This window comes from Sinocyclocheilus rhinocerous, unplaced genomic scaffold (assembly GCF_001515625.1).
Source record: "Sinocyclocheilus rhinocerous isolate Xijiao unplaced genomic scaffold, SAMN03320098_v1.1 scaffold2199, whole genome shotgun sequence".
Taxonomy (NCBI): domain Eukaryota; kingdom Metazoa; phylum Chordata; class Actinopteri; order Cypriniformes; family Cyprinidae; genus Sinocyclocheilus; species Sinocyclocheilus rhinocerous.
The window spans coordinates 145,358-154,166 of NW_015659020.1; the positions used below are offsets into that span (position 1 = coordinate 145,358).

General features: G+C 35.6%; 1 pseudogene; it reads right to left on the reverse strand.

Annotated features, from left to right (window-relative positions):
• Positions 1-151: 151 nt before the first annotated feature.
• LOC107723225 (class I histocompatibility antigen, F10 alpha chain-like) lies at positions 152-3,854 on the reverse strand (annotated as a pseudogene).
• Between the last annotated feature and the right edge of the window lie 4,955 nt (positions 3,855-8,809).

The following is an 8,809-nucleotide window of genomic DNA, read 5'->3' on the forward strand; positions in this document are numbered from 1 at the left end:
TGAGAATATTGAAAAGTGAAGTTGGTGCAACAATTTGTCCTTCATGTGTATGCCAGATGTATTGTGTGTCTTTTTTGGCTCCTCTTTGGTGCCACATAGAATGTTCATAAGGGCCTGCAAGTTTTATTTGATTAATTGTTGATTGTTTTATTTATTTACCATATGCAATGTCCAGTTTGTTGTGCAGACTGAGGTGCTTCATTGTGCAGTTGTATTTATGTTCCTCACGTAGCTCTTCTTCACTGATCCCCAAACTCTTCCTCATCTGGTAAGTTCCGTCTCCGTTGGGCAGAATCTCTCCTCCTGTGATCTGATCATCATCCACAGGCTGACCATCTCTGAACAGGGTCAGGTTAATGTGACGGGGGTAAAAACCAGTGGCCAGACAGCTGATCTGAAGCCCTTGAGAGTCTGAGAGTGTCTTCTTCATGAGTCTGACTCTGGGTTTCACTACAGAGAAGTACAAAAATTGTTGCAAAAACTCTTAGTTTTTTTTTTGCAGCACTCATGAATTGTCAGTCATGTTCTTTTCTATTTATTCTAGTAATTCTCTCACCTTTTCTCATCGTTGTTCTTTTTTAAATTCAGATACCGCCTCAGAACTTTAATGCAAATAGGATGATAAACATTTTCATACATAAACTTTACACTAAGCCATTTTAGTTGGTTCCATGTTATCATCCATGGCATTTTCATCTGAATATCATGTTTTTCCATGTCAAAAGTGAACTCCTCCATATTTTGTCCACTGAAACCATCCGAGGAATGTAGTGGACCTGGTTTATCATAGTTCAACAGTTCACATCCAGCAAGTCTCTGAAGAACTTGAACACCTTCACATGAATGGAAAGAAATTAGACACTCTTTATTCATCATATTCATATTCACAATATTGCACAACATAAAATGACTTTTTATGATTATTCTCTCTAGTACGTTGCTTTCTCAATTCTACATCTAAATCTTTCAAGAAAATAACAATACATAGAAGCTACATCTGTTATTAAATGTTTTCTGTGTTAATACTGTTATAGAGGCTAGAGCTCTCACCGTCTGTGTGATTTAAGTGTCCCTTAAGATAAAATGCTCGATTTTTCATGCTGTTATACACATCACGAAATATTGCATCACCATCATTTTGCTCTTCATCATGGTAGTTTGAATCACTCTCACTGCAATGGAAAATGCTCCATGTGGTTGAGTCATAATATGCTATTTGCACATCATCCAACATCACCACAACACTAAACTCGGGAAATTGTGTTTTTCCAACTATATATGTTGCCAAAGCCATCAGTGAGTGAGAACCTGTGGATACACAAGGACAAGCATATAATATTTGTACAGTCTCAAATTAGAAATTAACATTTATATTTAACAAGCGTTGAAAGCAACAATGACTGTGAGAACATGCAAACTCCACACAGAAAGTCATCTTACAAGACAAAGCAGTTAACCTTTTTCTATACAACACCTAGACGACAATATGTGATATACAATTTTTTGTTTGGGGGTCTTTTTCCCTTTAATTTGATAGAACAGTAGTTAGACAGGATTGGTAAAGATTGGCGAGTTGGGATTCGAACATGGGACGCCCGATGTGCAACAGCGCTACATGTCGACGTGCTGCCCACGAGGCTATCTGCACCAATGTGGATGTCACTGTACAAGCACATGTACAGTATGTGTATTCATCTGATAGATACACATAAACTATATCTAACAATGTCATGGAGCCCCAGTAAAGTTTTTATTCATATTGGGAACAAAAGTTATGGTCTAACCTTCTTTCACTTTTTATTTGGATGCTGCAATTACACTAGTGACTGAAATATTGACTTTTACTCAGCGGTTTAAAGTCTAAGCAGTAACAAGTTCCGTTTGTGTAAGATAGCCTACAGACAAAGGCATAATAGTTTTTAAGAATAAACCATACTGCATACTAACAATCCTATGCGAAAAACAAAAACATAATTTGCCTGTGTTGTGTATAGGGTAGAGTGGGGGAAAACGCCCCCCTTAAGGAGTGTGTATTTTTTTTCTTCTGTGAAACAAAAGTTAAATGTGTTCAGAAAATTTATCATAGTTTTAGTGACAATTACATAACTTATAAACAAAGTATATAAAATGCCCAGAGTTTTTATGTTATTGGATTTTTAACAAAAAATAAATTTGTAGCAAGGGGGCGTTTTACCCCACCAATGGGGCAAAACGGCCCCATGGGTGGGGTAAAATGCCCCCCAGTCTGACAAAGCAATTTGCTTTAAACATTTACAGCAAAATCAGAGTACAGACGGTTTTTGCTTAAAATTTTAAATAATATAATCAATAATTATGAATTTCAAAATTATTTGAAACATTTTGTTAGCTGATGCTAACTGGCTAGCTAACTAGCTACCTGATGCTAACTTGAGGTAATTTTTTGAACCCCATAGAGAATCTATGGGGTATTGTCAAGAGGAAAATGAGAAACAAGAGACCAAAAAATGCAGATGAGCTGAAGGCCACTGTCAAAGAAACCTGGGCTTCCATACCACCTCAGTAGTGCCACAAACTGATCACCTCCATGCCATGCCGAGTTGAGGCAGTAATTAAAGCAAAAGGAACCCCCTCCAAGTATTGAGTACATGTACAGTAAATTAACATACTTTCCAGAAGGCCAACAATTCACTAAAAAAAATTTTTTTTATTGGTCTTATGGAGTATTCTAATTTGTTGAGATAGTGAATTGGTGGGTTTTTGTTAAATGTGAGCCAAAATCATCACAATTAAAAGAACCAAAGACTTAAACTACTTCAGTCTGTGTGCATTGAATTTATTTAATACACGAGTTTCACAATTTGAGTTGAATTACTGAAATAAATGAACTTTTCCACGACATTCTAATTTATTGAGATGCACCTGTATGCGTTTTATGTGCAGCAGCAGTATTTCCTACATGCTCACAGCAGCATGTTGTGGATGTATTGGCAGTAGCAATTCTTGGTACTTGCTCTGCCGCAGCAGCAGCAGCGTAGGAGATCTATTCCGCCAAGACCAAATACATTAACTTTGTCAGGTACATTACCATGCCAATCCCTCCGGGAGTTGTCATGACAGAACTACAGTAATTGCCCATTGCCTTTGGGCAATTAAACTGGGTTTAATGTTTTACTCCACCCGGCTGGGGGGCATTTTAACCCACAGACTAAGTTTGAAAAAAAATTATGTCATTCTGAAAATATAATTATATTTTTATTAAATTACATGTACTCCCTATCTTCAGGCCCTGCTGTTCTCATATCATATATAACTGTGATGTTCTACAAAACAACAAGCTTTAAAACACTTTTTTTCTTACTGCTGAAAATTAGATCATTTACTGTGAAATCTGTTTTCTCTCCGGTACATCACCAGTGTAAGGTTCATGGTGAAAGCTTCTACATTACTCTTGTCAACGTAGTCCATAGTTACAATAAAAAAATATCTTGACTTTATCTTGTGGTTATTTTGGGAAAAACTGTACGGGGCATTTTACCCCATGGGGACGTTTTCCCCCCTATGTTGTGAAAACAGTTTTTTTTTTTTTTTTTGCCCCTTAAGCCTTATTTTAAGGTTGTTTATATATTTTACTGATCAGAAATATCAGAAACATGTTGGCAGGCTCTTTCAACTGGGTTTAATGCACACATGCATCAATGGACTTATTAATGAAATAAAAAAAAGCAGTAAATGATCTTGCCTGCATTGATAACTGTCAAAAATGACATCAAATACACAAGTATAAACATTCTTTCAGTTATTTAATTCTGGTGTACAGACGTTTTCTCTTAACATTATTGTCTATTGTTCCTTAACAGCAGTTCAAAGTTCATTTGGCACATTTTCGGTAGGGAAGGGAACAAAGTGAAGTGTTTTTCACCTATATGGAAAACAGATGACAGAACAGACAATGCAGCCCAAGCAATAACAAAAACTAACTAACTAACAAAAATCTTTGGCTCAGCCTAATTAAATTGTTGACAGTGGTCCTAACTGAATGAAGCAAAGCCAAATGAGATCAATCAAATAACTCAACGGAATCACTATGAGTTCACCAATAGCCAGCAGTGGGACACACTAGCCTGCTAAATGCAAATTTAACATATGTTCTTGGCAGCAAATACAAGGATGCCAATTACTAGGCTAGTATTTTCACAGTAAAGTGCCCAGTAAACACCCTTCACCACAGTGGTAAACCCTGAAACTTCAACATTCTGTAACAAAGGACATTTATTGGTGTACTCACACTAGGCGTTTTGAACCAAACATTAGAAGAACATTAAACAATTCTCCGCTTTTTTCACCTTGCTCCAGGAGACATAAAGTATTGCTTAATTTCAACATCGTTTACCCTTGCCATAAAGTCCTGTGAAAGGCATGCTCAATCTTATGCCCATTTTCAGTTAATTGCAACTAAAATTATTCACACAAATGGATTAACTAAACATCTCTTTTACACATTTGACCACAATGAAATTAGGTTATGACAAAATATTAAAGAATTGAGTCAATTAGAATTAAGAATTATGTTTAGAAATGTAACATGAGACACAGATACACATCTCACTGTTTTTCCAGCATCTCACAACCCCTGTGAACTGCAAATCAGCTTTTCTATGATATGCTTTATCTTGAGGGGAAAGTGAAAATGGCTCAATAAAAGTTTTTTATTGAGAACTAAGGTGTGTCATATAACAATAGATGTGAAAAACACACATACACTGTAATTGCTTTGAATAAAAGTGTCTGCAAAATGCATGCTCAATGTAAATTCATCATCATTGTGGTTCACTCAATCTTAATTTTGAGCAGTGTGTCATCAGAGGTGCATTCTTCATAAGAGAGGTGCATTCTTCATCAGTGAGTGAGAACCTGTGGATACACAAGGACAAGCATATAATATTAGTACAATGTCAAATTAGATAATTACTGTACATATGACTGTACATTCCTGCTAACATCTACAGAAAGTTATTTTTATTTGTTTTATTTGTTTACTTTAACTGCAATACACACTGACTGCAAGGCATTAAGCTCATTTTGAACACTCAAATACCGTGATTCCCTTCTTGGACCTTCAAGGATACCTTTATTGATCCACAGGTTCAATATGGTTAGGAGCAGGTCTAGGGGTGGGTTTTAGGGATAGTGACTAGTACAGTACCTAACAAGGCAACATCCATGTATGTTAATGAAAATTATCATATACACTGATTATTGTTATTATTACTTACTGTTTTATAATGTACAATACAATTGTGTATTAAATAATATCTCTTATTAACATCTAATACAAATAGCCTCTGCAAAAAGAAAAAGACAAAGAAAACTCAAACATAAACAGATGTTTAGGTAACGGAGGGGAAAAACGTTAAGAGAACATAGACCCATCTTTCTCTAACATTACAATGAATGTAAATATTCAACTTATTACATAATATATTTGTAAACTGTAAAGTGTTTGAGTTTGTGTAAAGAGATTCATAGTGAAGTGTAGACTGCGTCATTGAATATAAACTTGTGCTGTGTGATTGACAGCTCCAGCAAGAGAGCATTCTTTGATCACTTTCTGTAGGTTATATAATTTTAATAACAGATTATTATCATGCTATTAATTAATAGTTTACCATGTCAGTGTAGTTTACCATTAAGTTACTGGCTTGATTTAGCCTACAGAGGCGGGCTTTCATTGCACAATGATGTCACAATGTGACAAAATCTGAAACAGTTCGTTTTCTGAGCTTGGTTTCAATAAAAAGCTGTTTTTGGACCAACGAGTAAGTTTTGAGCTCTGAAACTTACAGGATGTTTTATAGTAAAATGACTTCTTACATGTCAAAACATCAAGGAAAATTTGATTTCTCAATTCATGACCGCTTTAAATTCAAAGTACAAACTTTTTTTTTTTTAATAATAATTAATTAAATTTTCACAGTAATACAAAAATAAGACATCGCCCAAAACAAACAAACAAACAAACCAAAAAACAAACAAACAAACAGCTCGGATTTTTTAATAAAACAGGACTACCCCATATATAACAGATTAGGGAGCGAGGGGGGAAAAAAAAATGAATAGAGCAGAAAAGTTAAATGTCCAGTGTCACACTTCTCGGGAGGCAAGGAGCGAGCGACGAGGAAACACGGAGATAACTTCAATTCACAGTCTTTAATGATCACACAGGGAACGTAGGAGACACAGGAACACATGGAATGACGTTCAAGGACCAACAGAAACTAACTGAAATGACTGGGGCTTTTAAACACTGGGTGATTGGGAAAACACAGGTGCAAGGAATGATTAATTAAAGGGAACACGGACACCTGGGGAGGGAAAACACAACACAAAGAGTCCAGGGGCGTGACATCCAGAGAGTTACACAATTACAATATTCCTTGTAGTATAATAGGGCAAAGATGAGGTTCCATATAGTCCAGATATGGAGTCCACACTTTATAAAACTGGCCTGTTTTTTGATGTAATACGTAAGACGCTCCAGGGGAATCACCTCAAATATTATCTTATGCCAACCTTTAAGTGATGGAGATTTATCACTAATCCAATGAAGTAAAATATTTTTTTCTGGCAGCAAAGGAGAGAATATTATACAATTTCTTGTTAGCAGATGAATGCATTTATTAGGTATACCCAGTACCAATGAGACTGGGTCAAAATCCAATTGCATATTAAAGTCAAAGTACAAACTTGATTAACCATTAACTCTTAACTTTTCACTCAAGCAACATTGTGAATGTTTAATTAGCCTACTATATTTAGATTTTTAAATTTTGACTTTTTATGTAAATGTAGACTTTATGTAAATAACAAAAATAACACATACTTGACACAAATTGTGTAACTATAAGACATAATGTGTAAAAACTTTCAACACACTTTCTGTGTTAGCAGGAACAACACATTGGTTGAGTTAAAAGTAACACAAAATGTGTTGTCCTTATCTAGACAGAGATTTGTTAAAAACAACACAGGTTGTGTTGTTTTTAACACATCATTTTTTAAGAGAATAATAAGCCTAAACTGTTCTTGACAGTTGACTGCATTATTGAGTTAATAAATTATAGACTTCAGGGCGAGGTGTCAGAAACTGGTTTGGGGAAGTACCACTATCAATATGAAACTGAGCATGCAGATTTGGTTTCTTCAAAAACAATAAAAAGTGTTGCAAAAATAGTTGAGCCTAACTATATGAAAATATGCAATACTTGTTTGGAAAAAATGGATTAATTTACTCAATTAATGTTTTTTGTGTGTGTCTGTTGACATGCTTTACAGTCACCAAAGCAGGTAAGAAGAATTACAGTTATTTTCCTTTAGAGCATCAAATATATATCAAATACCGGTAATTTTTTAAAATACTACTAAAAAAATAGAGTAATTAAACACTGAAAGCAATGAGACAAGAAATATTTCTGATCTATGCTTTGTCTCCTAGTGTATATGTACAGTTGACTACTTTAGCAGCATTCCAATTTTTTTTTTCTGTTCAAAGTGCTTTCTTTATGTTCAAGGAGTAATGATTCTTTTTTTCTGAACAATTATACACAAGTTTTATTATACAATTATTTTATTATATAATTATACACAAAATCTCACACGTTAGTGCTTTAGGAAGTTATAATATGAGGCTTTACTGTTATGATGATAGCTCTAAACTGCTTGAGGATACAAGATTGTTAAAATGGTGGGAGAACTATTATTGAGCCAGTGGCTCAACTCACCCCTTCTAATGATTATTATTAAAGCATTACTTTATTGTAATTCTACATTGCACTCTTACATTTTATCACTGAACTGATGTAACATTTTGAATTTTAGACCAAACACCATCATGCCACGCTTAGTATATAAAAGGAAGACAGGCATAGCTTCAGCTTTTCTTGTAGAGTTGGACTGAGCAGTGGGGGAGGTACAGAAAGGAAGGACCATAGGTCAGGTGGCAAGGGACATGAAGATCAACAGGATGATTTCTTTTCTTCTTTAAAGCGATACATGGATTTGAAAAAAACAACAACCTAGAAGTAAAAAGAACAGTGTACAATAGAATGGGTCCTGAAATGTTTAAATTGGCCTTGAAGAAAATTGGCTTTTAAAGGGGTCAGTTTTTCCTTTCTCTTTGGAGTGTTACAAGCTCTTTGTGCATAAAGAAGATCTGTAAAGTTGCAAAGACTAAAGTCTCAAGTCCAAAGAGATATTCTTTATAAAAGTTAAGAGTCAACCACGCCTACCTAAAACGGCTCGTTCTAACACGCCCCCACATGTCTACGTCACGATGTGCGAAGATTTGCATAACACCGCGCTCATGCTCGCGGGCATACCGGTGTTACGGTTTAACTGGTGGTGACCGTGTAACTGACCTCACATTGCTTCCAAATGCAATTTTTAACTACCACATTCCTATTTAAGATCATTCTGGTAGCATGTGAAGGCAGCAATAGTGAAAACAGGCAGAGACAATGGTAGTTTTAGCAACATTAGCCTTACAGAGAGCCAAGCTCTTTTGGAAAACAAAATATGAGGCGTGATGCTTACTTTGTCTGGAGTCTGGACGTTTGCGCACGAAGCGTTGGTATCGATCCCTCTTTCAGAAGCAATCTTTGCAGTTTGCACAACTCCAGCGCTGAACTGACCCTCGTTTGTGAGGCAGTCCTCGGCGTAAAATGTTAGCACAAACATATAGGACTTTTCCGTTTAAAAAAAAATTAAAAATTAAATTTAACCACCGTGTCCTCAGCCGTCTATGGAGACTCCTATGTTCGTTGGTGCATCC